The sequence below is a fragment of the Anser cygnoides genome, chromosome 4, assembly GCF_040182565.1.
Source record: "Anser cygnoides isolate HZ-2024a breed goose chromosome 4, Taihu_goose_T2T_genome, whole genome shotgun sequence".
Classification (NCBI taxonomy): domain Eukaryota; kingdom Metazoa; phylum Chordata; class Aves; order Anseriformes; family Anatidae; genus Anser; species Anser cygnoides.
This window is the reverse complement of record NC_089876.1, coordinates 78781806-78796652: the sequence shown is the minus strand read 5'-3', so window position 1 is coordinate 78796652 and position 14847 is coordinate 78781806. Positions and strand designations below refer to the sequence as shown.

Genomic DNA, 14847 nt, shown 5'->3' with positions numbered 1-14847 from the left:
GCAAGCTGTGTATGTAGGGTCTGCCTATGTGTCTGTCCTTCTGTATTTCCAGATCATTCACATTGTAGATCTGCTGGAGCAACAGCGGTAAGACTGCAGAGGTGGTTTGAAGTGAAGAAGAAATGAAGAGAATTCTGAAGATTATTAATCCTAGAAAAACTAGAAGTGTTTCAACTTACCTAGTTTTCTGTTGGAAGCTTTTTGCTTTTACTGGTTGTTAAGTTTGGGTTATTTATATTTCCACTTGTGTCAGTGCATGGAAATTCATGAGTAGAGACATATTCAAAGTGAGATATAAGATCACACTTTAAAATGAGTAACTTACTGTACACTTGATGATCATCATCAGCAACTAATCTATCAGTCAAAATTCAAAGTACAATTCATGATTTTGTATAGGACAGCCATGTGTCTCTGATCTTATAATAGACTTGTAAACCTTTATTGATTAGCATAGAAGTTTCCGTGTATTTATCCAAAATATGAGTGTTTATCATGAAAAATGATATACTAAAGTGTAATTTTCCCTATTTCTACAGTCATATCTGTGTAGCACATCCAGTTTCAATGAACCTGACAGTCTGCAACCACCATTCAGTTCATGCTGAGTTGACTCAGTTTCAATTACAAATGTTGCTGGTGCAGTAAAAAGGGCAGGCAGCTGTTAGCTGCCTTTTAGAACAAGGAGACTGGTGAAAATAACAGATCTAGTTGACTGTATCAACAGGAGCATTGCTGTTAGGACAACTGCAACTCTTCTGGCTGTGTTTACTCTAAGGACTTCAGCACCAGGCTAACTCATGTTACACTGAAATAGGCATTGAATTCTCATGCCAAGTCAAACAGCAGATTTCAGGTTTGAATGCAAAAACTTTTGCTTCAGGAGGACAGTTTATTGTGTATTTTTTTCTAAAAAGTTTTAGATTATGTTTTTGTTATGTCATGTTTGTTTAGTAGGTCTGGGGTGGTTAAGGGATGCCCTTTGGAATTTTGACTGTTCCAAAAAAGAACCAGCAGTTGAATGAGGGGGGAAGGCAAACAATAAGACAGGTTCACAAAGAAACTGAGACTACAGAGAGAATTCAACACTGACTGAGTGCTTAGGAACAGGTATCTATTACAATTTGAGATTGCCGAGGATATTAAAATCATTCATGTAGAGCTGGCAGATGGCACAAGACCTAGAAGAGGTCTCTGCTTTCCTACAGTGCAATCTGGAAGCTGGGCAGGAGTTCCTAAAATAGCTTTAGGTTGTCTAATTGAATTATAGCAATAATATCCATTGGTTTCAATGAGAGATGGATATCCAAATGTTTAGGGGCACTGGGCTTCAATTCTGGCTGTGTCCTGTTATGCACACACTTCCAGAGTTTTGTTCCAGCTCTGGAATGCTCTTACAGTATGTTACATTATGGTCCTACAAAACAAACCTGTATAAATGATCACAATTTCCTTTTGCATCCATGGGAATAAGCTTGGGCCCTATCTGAGGTATTTATTATTAATTAGCTAGGGGAAATAAAGAGAAAATGGGCTTAGGTGGAATATGTTGAACATCGCTTGCAAGATTGCTGTTTGATCCCAGATGGGACTATTAGAATACGCTTTATTTTCCTCCAGTGTGAGGAGCTATTCACCTTAATTTAAGATCCAGAAAGCTTCCTTAATATTGAATAGTTACTGTAAAAACAGCATTAGCCAAGTTAATAGAAAACTATAGATGTAGCTGCACTTTTGTTCCAAGCACAACTGATCAGTGTAGGATAGTAAAAAATACTATGCATACAGAATTCTTAAGTCAAGTCCTACTTGTTTCCAAATGGTCCACATTTTACAGAAAAAAAATCATTCTGAAAGTTTAGTCATGCATGCACCGTGGAAGTGCTGTCACAGCAGGAAGAGCCTAATTTGAACAGCTCGAGTAGCATGATTGCTCACAGCATTGCAGCAGACTGTAGGTCAGTCCTCTCAAGGTCTCACAAAAGCATTTTGTTTGTTTATTTTCTTCCAGGGAATTATGAAGTGTAAGCTAGTTTTTCTATATTGTCTAAGCCAATAGTATCCAGAAAGCTTAGAAAACTGATTTTAAAATGCCTGTTGTCTTAAAGTCCTTTAAAAAGTACAAAAATTGTGAACCAGAGCCTTCCAAAGCTCACTAATGGGAACATGGGGATATTCTGAAAATAATGAAAGAATACAAAAATTTATTATAAGTACTCACCCTTCCTTCAGCTAAATCACTTCTGACTAGCAGTTTTATCCAGCAATTTTATTTCTGCCTAGACCAAGACTCCAGTCTGCTTTCTTTACTAGCCAGCGTAACATGTAATATCTGTACATCAGAAATGCTGAAAATAGTGCCACTAGGCTCAAAATAGACAGCAACTGATGAATGAGAGAGGAAAAAAAAGTTTGCATTAGTTTCTGACAGCTGTAGTTACGCTTGTTAATTTCCAGTCAAGTTTTACAATGCATAAAGTCATGTTTGCGTGCAGATGAGATGCTTCCTTCATCCCCCATTGCTGAGGAGTGTACACCAGCACTTCCAGTGCTTATAGAGGCTGGCTGTGGGACTGGGAGAGGAAGTCAGTGTAAGAAGCACCATGAGTAATAAAAGATTACTGTTCTTATCTGTTCTAAAACAGATATCAGTGTTAAGTGTCTCAGGATCCTACCTTCCAGCCATTGGGCTGCCTTCCTGAAATAGGATTTTTTCTGTTTTAAATTAGTTTTTTGTCTTAGTCCAACATCAGGTACATGATAGGTGAAAATTGCAGAAATAATGCAACTGTCAGTGATTAATGCATAAATTACTGTATCGTCAATGATCACAATTATGTAGTATTAAGCATGTGTGAAGTCACAAGGTTGATAATTAAATGGAAATTGTTTTCTGTGTAATTAAATGGGCAACATTAATTTTAATAAGTAAAATTTGAACCCTAAAATAGTCAGAAGCATTTTTTCCACCACTTTGATTATACAATTTAACAAAGCATTATTATTTTGCTTCTGGAAGATGTCTGAATATGTAAATGACAGCAAATTACACCTTAATTATTTAACATTAGAAAAGCAATGGTCTGATTTAGGTCGTCTTTTTACTTTGGCTTTAAATACAAATATGTTATTTGAATAATAAGATGATCTAGGTTATGTTTACAAGATATAAGGAATTGTAGTACAATCAAGATGCAAGTGTACAGAATACAGAAGCAATGTAAACTGTTCCTCTAGAACTTAATCTGTTTTTTTTGTTGGTGGTGGTGATTTTGTTTCTTTTTGTTTTTAAATACCTTCTTGATATTAATTTTCTTCCATAGCATGTCTCACAGGCGTGCATGTTATTGGTACGCTCATTTCAGTAATGGCAGATGCAGCTCTTTCTGTCTCTTAAAAACTTGCTTTCGTTGCAGTGCCAGCACTGCTCTACCATCCTATATATATTCCTACTGTATTTCCATGCCTCTCAGTCCTTACAGAGAGTGTCCTGCAGAAATCTGGATAGCACGTGAGGGTGGAAACAGTGGGCATCCTCTCAGGTTTTTCTTTCTGTTAAACATATGATGTAGATAACCTGTTCTGTCCTTGTATTATGCATGCATTATCTTTGCAGGCAACATAAGAAGCAAATAGCAACAAAGACCCAAACAGTGTGCTGTCAGCACTTCACAGAAAATATGAATTAGAGCTATTACGCAGTAATATATTTCTAAATTACCATTCTGAAGTCTACATTTCTAAGTCCAGTCTGTTCCATTTAGCCCACCTGGAACTGAGGTTGCTGGGAATAGGAGTTAGCTCTGTAGTTAAAATTAACGCCCTGGCATTTTAACTTTTTCTGCTCCTCAGATAGGAAAGGAAATCTATCGTTCAAAACAGGCTGTATAAATAATATTCTATATACAAGTACTTATCTATTTTATACATATAATATTACAGATAACAATAGATAACAGAAAATATCGTAGAATGCAGGTTTAAAAAAAAACTGAAGGAAATTAAGATGGATATTTTACAATTCTGAAAGGAAAAGGGTAATCCTCCTGGCATCACACACTTAACCAGCCATAGACATAAGCACAGATTTTTTTTGTAAGTCATAGTTTAGTAAACAAAAATATTTTGTATTCTCTTTTTGATGAAAAATCAGCCTCACGGTATTTCATCTGCCACCTTAAATAGGTGTTTAGCTTTTTATTTTTTTGTTAGTTGGGACTTTTTCCTTGCTATAGTATTTGATCAGAGACTGGGGAATGGATGAGAGTCAGTAATATCGGTTTTCACGTAAGCCTCAGTTAGGTCTAGGTTTGTGTTGAATCTTTTTGTTGCATCAGCTTAAGACAGGATTGGCTCCTGTTATCTTCAATTCTTAAATTATTAGAACTTCAGGCTTGTTTGTATTCTTCTGCCTTGTATTCAATCCAAGCTAATTCATATTCTTTATTGATCAGATAGAGGCCATAACTATAATTAAAAATATGGAGCTCTGTTTTCTAGCAACAGTGCTTTTAGAGCATAAGTGTTAATTAAATCCAGTTCAGGTGTGCTCAGCATCACAGCAGCAACAAATTCCTGGCCACAATCTCTACTCAGCCTGTTGCTAGTGTAGCCACAGCTACGTTAATAGGGAGTTGAATAGTTCTCAGCTGTATTTGTAGTTAACGATGGCTTGCAAATACTGTTTTTAATTGTTACCTCAGTAAAACGAGCCAGCAGTAAAAACCCAAGATTTGCTTTTCAAGGACTATGGTAAGTAGAACCAGCAGTGAAGCTTCTGTAACTCAGAATTGCTTTGAGGAATACAAAAGCTTGCCAGGGAAACCAACGCACAGAAAGGAGTAGTAACCAGCTCACTCTGCCTGTAGTTGGTGGTTGTGTCCTTTCATTAAAAGTGAGCAGCTTGAACATTTACTGTGTCTGAAAGGCATGTTTGCTGAAGATGTTTGATTATACCATTACACCTTAAAGAAATGCATTTGGAGATGATTTCTGGCATTGACATAGGTGATCTGAAAAGCTTTAATAACTTTCTTCTAAGCAGCTTTAAAGCCATGACAATCAATCAACAGGAAGACCACATTCACCTTTAACATAGGTCTGTATGTAGTACTTAGGAAAGGAGACTGGTTTTTTGTTGTTGTTGTTGTTTTTTAAAAGCAGGTAACTGCTTGCCTTCATTATGGTTATATACCAAGTAACACAAGCAACTGACCTGAAAGGAGGCAATATTGACAAATTTCAGACACTTGCTTAAAGGCAAAATGAGGATCCAGGAAAAGCCATAGATTCTGACCAGGACTGGATGGACCTGGAAAAGAGGAAGCCTAAAAGCAGTGAAGGATAGCTATGTGCTTTTCTCAGAAGTTGGTATTAGGAGTAACAGAGAAAGGCAGGTTTTCTGATATGTGGCTGTTCTGGTAGAATGTGTGCTATGTGCAGTTCTAATCCGATTTGATTGATTTCTAATCAATCTCATTTCAGTCCTCCTTCATTCACACACAACTTTGACCTGCATAGCTCCAGAATAGTTCATTAACTGAGGAACCATTACATATGTGCCTTGTCCCTGTGATCTGGAGAATCTCTTATTGCACTGTTGGTTATAAATATACTGCAAATGATTTACTGATGCTAAATCTGTTAGTTTCTTTTTCCCCCATTGTGTTTGTCACCACCATACGATTATGAAAAAGAAGAGTTTTATGAAGCGTGGCAAGTCAGCAATACTCATTTATCTGTAGTATAAACATGTCAAGCACTGAATAGTGTGTGTGAAAAATGAGAAAATCTGAGAGGCTGGTCCAGCCTGATACCGATGCTGTTGGATTACTGTCTAATCAAACACTTGGACGTAGACTAGGATTGTGGTTTCTGCTCCTCATATGTTGTAGGGTGGAAAAACAGCAACATGGGGTTTTGGTAGAACTCGGTGGTTATATTTCTTTATTCCTTCCTCCTGCCAACTTCCTGCCACCCCTAACTCCTCCCAGAACAGTAAGGGGAAGACATATCACTCTCTTAAAAATAAATATGCCGAGCACGGAGGCAAAGGGTGAGGCAATGGAAATCGGCACTGGTAGGGGGCTGCCTGGGAAGACGTTCTAATATCTCCTGTTGGCTGTCAGGAGAGTGGTCCTTGTTGCTTCCTTGATAAATAGTTGCTTACTGAAAATATGTATTTCTCCATGAATAACAGCTGGCTTATTACCAGGTAACCTGATATATTAAGAGCAGAGTACTCCTTTCTTTTTCTCTAGTTTGTGAAAAGCACCTCCTCCTCCTAAGTTACTTGTTATTTTAGAGAAGCTGATATGTCTCGCTCTGCTATGGTTCTACTCTGAAACTGAAGCCATTTCCAGCATTTTTTTTGCTTGCAACAGTATATAAAGTTTTAAAAGAAATATTTGTTTTTGAAGACTCAGGGGAAAAAAAGGGAGAATTTAATGATCAACTTCGCTGTCATTAGGAAATACCATAAAACTCATTAATGACACAAGCCTCACCATCTCTATTTGTCTTTCTACTCTATTTTGCTTTATTTCCCTGCAGTATCCTAAAACCATAAATAAAGTTTTTTTCCTGAAGAGTTTTTGGAAATGGCATGCATGATGAGATTTTTGTTGTATTAGATTTGACAGTTCCATAGACAGTCAAAGAGACAGTCAAGTGGAAATCTATTATGGCCTAAAAAATATTTTGAAGGCAGAAAAGGAACAATTTATTGACAGATATTAACATCTAGAAAAAATGTGAGTTCTTGTTTTTAAAGCATTTGACTGACTGGAAGTACTGACGTGTTAATGCCTCGCCACTTTTATTCAACCAGAAAAAGGTCATGAAGGAAGGATTTGAGTAGTTTTATTTTAAAGAGCCAAAGTTAAAAGAGGAACAACAAATGAGTGTATTCCCATTTTGATTAAATCTACCCCAGTGCCAAGAGCTTCACCAAGGCAAGTGTGCTACATGTAATCTATTGCCGTGTAATTTTTGAGACGTGTATGTGATGAGAGTTTGGAGTCATTTGCTGGGGGGGGGGGGGGGAGGTAATTTCTTCCTCCAGAAGTTCAAGATTTAGAAAGTACGCTAAGTGAAAGCAGCACAGAACAAAGTGCTTTGATACTGCACTGTTTCGTTTTTTTTTTTTTTGTGTCTAACAACAAAGCAACACATTCATTGTGTATAATGAATTTCACAGTTCTGGAAAAGCTCATTGTTTATTCATGAAGGAAGGGCAGTAAGGCCTGGCTAATCCAAGTATTTTTTTTTTTTTTATTATTTCTTTTCTAAAAGGGATGATTCTTGCCTCATGAAACAGAAAGATTCATAGGAAAATGTGAGTGGCTTGCAGAAGGGAAAATGAATGGGAGATGCTAAGTGGGTTATGTGTTTAGAGGAATTTTAAATCAGACCAGGTTGTATTTTTTCAATTGCATTTTTTGTTCTTCATGACCACTGACACTGATATCACTTGCATTTTAATTCTCTTATCTGCTTTTTAACTAGCCTCTGATTCTACCAAATCGTTTAGATACAGGCCTTTTGTTTTGCAGCTGACAGGGATGTGTCCAGTAACAAAAACCTGTAATTTGAATCTTCCAGGCAAGGATTCTGGTATAGAAACTGGCAAAGCCCCAGCAGGATGTGAAAACCAGAAAGACTGGAAAAGTGTGTTAACAAATGTTCAAAATATTGTTGGGTGAAGAGGGAAAAAATTACACAGCAGGGGGTGGTTCATGTGTTTTACCATTTCAAATTGGGAGAGCTGGTTCTTGAAGCTTTTCTCTGAAAGCGTGACCTTGAGGCTACACAGATGTTATCTGCATCGTTTTTAATGAGCGAGGAGCACTGATTCCATCAAGTAGGAAGAAGAAAGAGGTGTATGCAGGAGATGCCATGGCCTCCCAGCCACTTTGCACACTGTTTCCTGGGCTGTGACTCTTGTGACAGGTGCACATACATCAAGTGCAAATTAAAGGGCAATAATTTCTCTAGCAGCCTGCCTTGGACTGCCTATGAGTTGTCTTTTTTTAACCAAGTTGTTTCTTACATTGTATTCTGCCCTTGAAAAAATTAAAGAGCCTAATAGATAGCTGAAATAATTTAATTAGAAGCAAAAAAGGGTCAGAATTCTCTCTAATCCTACTGAAATGAGAATAAAATGCCAAAATAAAGGAAATTTCAGCTCCCCAGCATTTCATCCTATCCTGACAAGGTTCCACTGCACAAAGACAAAATTTTCCCTCCTCAATTATTAAAATCCACTTAAGCAGCAATTCACAAGCAATATGGTACGTTATCTGCTTTTAATAATCTGGTTCTAAGACCATGCTGCAAGGCTTCAATGTTAAAGGAAGACTCGCCAATAAATGCTGATTTATTTTTTAAGGCAGCACTGAAGCCTTTTTCTTATTGACGTTGTTAGTGCAGCTGCCTCTGTTTTGATTTAGAGTTATTGTTCAGTGTAGCTGAGAGAGTGAACTGAGACACTGACAGTGCAGGAGTATGCCTCAGCAGCGGAGATATCAAGTGAGCTATTTGAGCTGGTTATCAATTGTTAATTGTCTACTGATCCTTAAACTAGATACCTAAACTGAAAAGACCACTATCAGCGACAGATGCAAATTATATGGATCCTGTAGGTGTGCCGGCCCTACAACATAAGTGGGATACTAAATTTTTTATTGCCTAATTGAGCTTTCATATCTAGGCAGTTCTAGCGTGGGCCTCTGAACCCAACGTTGTTCTAATTTCACCTGTAACTAGGAGATATCACTTGACTTTGAAGGCGCGTTGACGGCTGCGTATTGGCCAGTTGTCCAGAGACATATTTATCTCTGGATTTTGTATGTCAAATGCACTCTCTCGAGGATAGCCCAATCCAAAAATTGATTTATTTGGTGAATACCGTGAGAGCAGTCTGTGCTGCTGTGGCTTGTCAGTGTTTCTCTTGAACAGCCTGCCCATCCTTCTGCACGATTCTCAGTTTTGCATGTGGTGGTGGGTTTAGAACTTGCTGCTGGTACATCTCCAACCAGGTACTGCCTACCATTTTTCTGATGTAGTATTTTATTTTCCAGGAGAAGGCTTAACATCTTCAATCTGCAGAAGGAAACGAAAGAAATAGATCCCATCTGAATATCGCCCTTTGCAAGCAGTAGTCATTAAAACCCCAAAAGCTGAAAAGATTTTTGTCTCTTTGTAGGCTCTGTGACCGTAGTTTAATGTCAAGTCTGAGATTTCCTCAGGCTTCTTGGGCATTTCTTTCCTGGGTGTTCCTTGAGCCCCAAAATCAGCCCTGCTTGCCTTCTAGTTACAGAGTTAGTTATAGAAGTTTTCTTCAGTCCCTGCGGAGCGTAATAACTGAAAATCTTCAAGGATCTTCAGAAAACATGGCAAGTCAGCCATATAACTATCTTTCAGTTTCTGTAGCTTGTAAACGATTTGGATGGGTTGGAGAAGCAGAGCAGACACCTGCAGACTTGAGTCAAGTTTGTTCTTTAAGGTAGAGTGAAGCAGGTCTGGGCAGGGCTTCTCTACAGTAATTCTGTGGCTGTCTGTGTGGAGCAGGAGAAAACATTTACTTCGTGTCCCCTTCTATAACAGCCAAAATTATTCATCTCCTTACAAGGGTCTGTAGCCCAAGTGCCCAAGTAATGGTGATACTAATTGGGAAACACACTTTGCTGAAGAGATGGAGAGCTGGTAGATCTTTCCCTAAATGGGAAATTCTAGGTGCGATTTCAGGTATATTATTATTAATACTCATGACAAAAGAGTGCCTCTTGCTCACAGAGGTTGCCAGTACTGTTGTGGCTGAGGTGGTGGTTGTTTGGTGAAGGAGTTATCCGTATTCAATACAATATGGATACTGTCATTAATGTTCAAACTCTTCAGAATGTCACCTGCATCAAGGGCAGTCCTTGACTTGCGTCTGTGTAAACTTTCCTTGGTTATTGAGTATGCCAGAGAGGAGATGTAATGCTGGAAACACATAATGTAACCTTATGTCATGAAGAGAGGTAATGTTCCCCTGAAGTGAAGCTGTTTTTTTTTGTTGTTGTTGTTTGTTTGTTTTTAATAAAATCTGGGCATTTATCTACCTGTATGCCAGATTTTCTGGGACATTGGCATGCCAAAGTAGGAACTGTGACAGCTTAGAAGAAGAATGGGAGTGAAGAGAACACCCACTGCAAGGGATGGATCAGGAGATGATCTGTGCTAGGGTGGAGTAAATTTGGGGAGTCTGAGTCAGTCTCAGGCATCAATGGGTGGGCCACTTTCCACCCTTGGACATAATTCTTCTGCTACAAAGGGTGGTGGCTCTTCAGCAGTTCCTGAGGCGAAGACATCAAATTACGTGTCTTTTTGTTCCACCCCCCCCCCCCATTCATTCTCTCAAACGATCTCTGAATTGTTGCCCAAACATTTGGTGCTGTCACCTCACCTGTCCCACAGTAGTCCGTCAAACATGAGCCCAAATGGTTTATTAGTGACACTGTTGTGTTTGTGTTGCACAGATAGCTGAGGACAGAACAATAAATCTGTAAATCCTTCCGGGCGCAGCAGTGCTTTTCCTCAAGTCACAGCACACGCGGCTGTTTCCTGCAACACGGTGTCCTGACTGAGAAGCATACTTTCCTCATGGCGTGTTAGAAGTGTGTAGAAATACATAAGCACCATGGCCTGAATACAGTAGCAATCTGACATAAGCTGTGGGATGTTTTTTGTTTTTGTTTTATTTTAATTAGTTGATTAGAGAAATCCTGGATGAAACACGGTGTATCTCACACGTGTTGGGCCAGAGGTAGTATGTTTTTTTTGGTCTGCTCTTCTGCAGCTGAGGTATAGATGTGTTCAGTGCTCTGGATGTTACCAGCTGCTAGCAATTTGTTACAGCTTCATGCTGATAACATTTTTGGTGCCATCTCCCACTAAGTTAATGCTGTTTCTCTATTCAGTTATACCTAGTATCATAAACTGTATTACCTGTGAGGGGTTCGGTTTGGTTATTTTTCATTTCAAATTGTGATGCTGTGTTTAACTTGTATATTACAGAAGACTGTTCTGGCTTTGGCACAAGAATGTTTTGCAGTGCCTGAGGTTGCAATTGCCAACCTCATCTGTCTTCTGCATTGCCTTTACCAGTCTTGCATAATGGCACTGCAGCAGTTTCAGCCGTTCCCTTGTTGTTCTTTGATGCAGTGTATCCATGAGTCGCCTTTTGGAGACAAACCTTGGTTAGATAATTAGGCGCTTAATCTTCATGCTTATGTTTTGAGATAAGGCATTTAGCTAGTGAAGGGAAGTTGCATTTTTGCTTGTTTGCATGTTCTGTATTAACTGACTTGGCCGTGTTTTCAGCTTGGCCAAAGACATCCTTGAATCCTTGGAGGATAAACCAAAACTCAACAAAGACCTCCTGGCTGTGGTAGCTTCATTCAGCAGGGACACAAGCAATGATTCTAATGTCTTGTTTCTTATGCATCTGTTACTGCTTTCTCCCTCTGTAATGCCCATGTTTAGTCAACGCATGGCTTTACATCCTCTTGTCTGTTTAGGGAATTACTAGAGAGCTTTTACTGCTTTAAAGAATTCATAAAATCTGGTAAGCTCTTCTCCTCTGACCCATAGCCATTTGTATCTTCGGTCAGAAGTGGGACCTTCAGTATGAAGCTTATTTCTTAGGCCCACCCTGTAATACGCTTTCAAGGGGGATTCTATCAGGTGTAGTGTTCATTGTTTCCTTGGACTTCCTTTGTAACTGCTACAGTTAATATCTGTGGTGTCCTTTATTATTTTTTCTTTTAGTGTTCCAAACTCTGTACAGTCTGCACTGTCCTTTTATATTTTTTTTAATCTTTGTTAATTAGATTATTGAGGCTCTTCCCTCATCAGAATGGGCAGATATTTCTCACCAATTAGGATTTTAAAATAAGCAGACATCTTTCACAAGCCTTACACAGATGCCCCTGTGGTTTAAGATAGTTTGCTAAGAGCCCTTTAAAATATAGTAGTAGTTTTTTCTTATTAACAAAAGCTGCAAACTGTTTCTTTTGAGGACGGATAAGTGCCAATCTGCTAATTGCCTTCCCTGCTCCTTTGATCTTCCCGTCCAGTTTTTGTTAGAACATTGCAGGACTTCTCTGAATTCAGAAATAAAAGGAGGCGTCTTCTAATCGGCATTAATACTCTGCGTAATTCTTTTTCCCTGAAGAAGCCAGTTCATAGCTCAGCTGAACAAATGTGTTTAAAAACACAATCTGGGTCATCTAAACAATAAAGCAGCTGGATGTCAGGCAGTAAGTTCCCTTCCAGTTTTCTTTCAAAGACACAATTTAAGAAAACAGACTTCAGCATGTATATTTAGGGTGTGTGGGGGAGATTTTGTTACTCACTGAATAGTATATCCTGTTCTGATTATACCCTTGGTGATGAGGATACAGGCCATCAATAGGTTCCACTAAGACATTGTTGACCTGCTTCCATTGGCATGGGAGTATATATAAAGATGAAGTTGCAAAGTTGCTGACAGATGCACCTCCTACCATTCACCTGATCTGAAGAGACACTGAATCAACAGAATAAAGATCTCAGGGCTGCCTCACTGCAAACAGCTACGCCCTTCAGAATGATACCTTTGTCCCTCAGTGATCATTCAAGTGCTTTAGGAAAATGATAGCCTGAGCATTAAAATAGCACAAAGCATCCAAGCCCTCGAGGAGGTGAAAAAAAAAAAAAAAAAAAAACAGGTTACCATAAAATGATACAAAATTGGTTTCTTCTTTTGTCTTTGATTTCAGTGTTTTCATTTATTTACTTATTTATTTTTAATTGAGACGGCTGTTTGTTCTCTGGCTGCAGCATTTTAACTGCTTATGGTTCATTTTGTATATAAAATCTAAATCCATGCAAATGCAAATCCTTTCTCTTCTGCAACTGCAGAAACACAGTCCAATTCAGATTTCATCAGTAATTACAAATGAAAACATGAGAGCTTATATCTCATAAGTTGGTCCTCTTAAATCCCTGTTTGGTCCAAGTGCCCAAGAATTTAAATAGTGAAATAAGTGCACAGAGAGGAATCTATTTGTATTATGTTTAGTGTCTTTGAGCCTGTTACTCATGTAAATGATGCATAAGTTTAAAAAAAAAATCTAGTTCTGCAAATCAAATAATTGTAATGATTATAGTCCAATAATAGTTTTGTTAGCAAATTTTTATTCAAACCCATTCACTAAATTTTCATGCACAATTGTTTTCCAGATGAGTTTGGATGTTTGTTTTATTTACAATATGCTGTAAATACCAAATTATAAATGTGAACTTAAATTTTCTTAGGTTCCGCCTCTTTCTTTCTATTTTTTCATGAATGAACCTTCTTACAGGTGAAAGGCAATTCTAGGATTAACATTTTGCAATTTAATGAGAGGCACCACTGCTATGTGGTGTCTTCTCTAGAAACAGGGAACGCAAGTTTGACAGGTAAACAGTTGTTTTGCAAAATTCCTAAGTGACCGGCAATGAATGTTCCGAATGCAGCTGAGAAAAACTGGGTGCAACTTCCTTTGAAAATAATTATCTGCTTTTTAATAGGCTATAGTTATCCAGTGCTGTAACAGTTGCCCCATAATGGGTATTGCTGAGTGATAAGTTACAATGGCATTCTTATATGATTATGTAATCTATGTGTATTATATATATCATATCAATATTCCACGTCCTAAGGAATGCTTCAGCAGTGGCATTTAATATAGTTTTAAATGGGATTTACCAGTTTGACATTTCTTGTATTTTATAAAAGGGAGCGCTACTGAGATTGGAAGCGCGGAGTGGTTAATTCCCCCTCCAGTACGAGTACTGGGGCATGGTTTTAAAGAGTGGTGTGGCACTTAAGTAAATCTTTTTGAAGACAAGCATTTCTACTTGCTACTCTTTCTGCAGGATTCAGTCTATAAATCAGACTTCAACAGAAAAATTGATGCAAGAATAAGAGTAGTGTTCCTTGCTGTAGGCATCAGTCTGATGAGTTGTGAGTTATTTAGGCACCTAGTGTTTACGTGTATACTGTATGATGTTGGTAATGGGTTTGAAGTTGGAAATGCAGTTTGTATGGTTGCCTTGACTGAAGTCCTGTTTCTATCATTAAATTATCCGGTGGAACAAATGAAATGCTGGGATCTATTGTTGCTGTTCTGCTTTCTCTTATGATAACACATCTTTGAGATTTTTCTAGCTGATAACTAGGTTTTGCCTTTGTAAAAAATGGGCAGTGGTTCATCATAGACTGTACCTCAGACAGAATACTAGGTAATTTGTGGTGGTGTTTTTTCTGTCTTGCAGTATTTTGAGATTAAATTAAAGTTTATCCCTGCTATTTTGTTACGCTACCTTGAGATTTCATTTGTTAAGTATCCACACATTTCTGTGCATTCCCTCAATAACTTTTCAGGCTTCTAAGCCATAGTCACAGGGAGCAGTGTTTTTCTGCACGGCTCAGTGTCTGAAGTGAGGCACCATAAGAATATGGCTTTGGTAGTTAAATCACCAGACTCCCATGATTCCTCATCTTGCATTTTGTCTAGGTTACTTTCAAACAGTTATGTGGCACAGGGAAGATGCACGGCTGGTGCCCGTGTGCAGTTGTGAATGCAGATGAAACTCTGGTGCATTTGAAGCAGCAACAAGCAGGTGTGGTGCTGCCATTTCGTAGAGCTTTTGGTACCTAATAATACGAAAAAGGAGAAACAAGATGATGGTAACTTTCTACTTCTGTGTGTGGAGTAATTTTCAGGAAGGGCTGTGGTTTTTGTGACTTGTAAAGTTCAGGCATGTGCTGATGTAAGT

At 38.4% G+C, this 14847-nt stretch overlaps 1 non-coding gene across 1 annotated transcript in view; it reads left to right on the top strand.

Annotated features, from left to right (window-relative positions):
* LOC106038628 (uncharacterized) overlaps nt 1-14847 on the top strand; it is a 40726-nt gene that overhangs the window by 24377 nt on the left and 1502 nt on the right. The window lies entirely within an intron of this gene.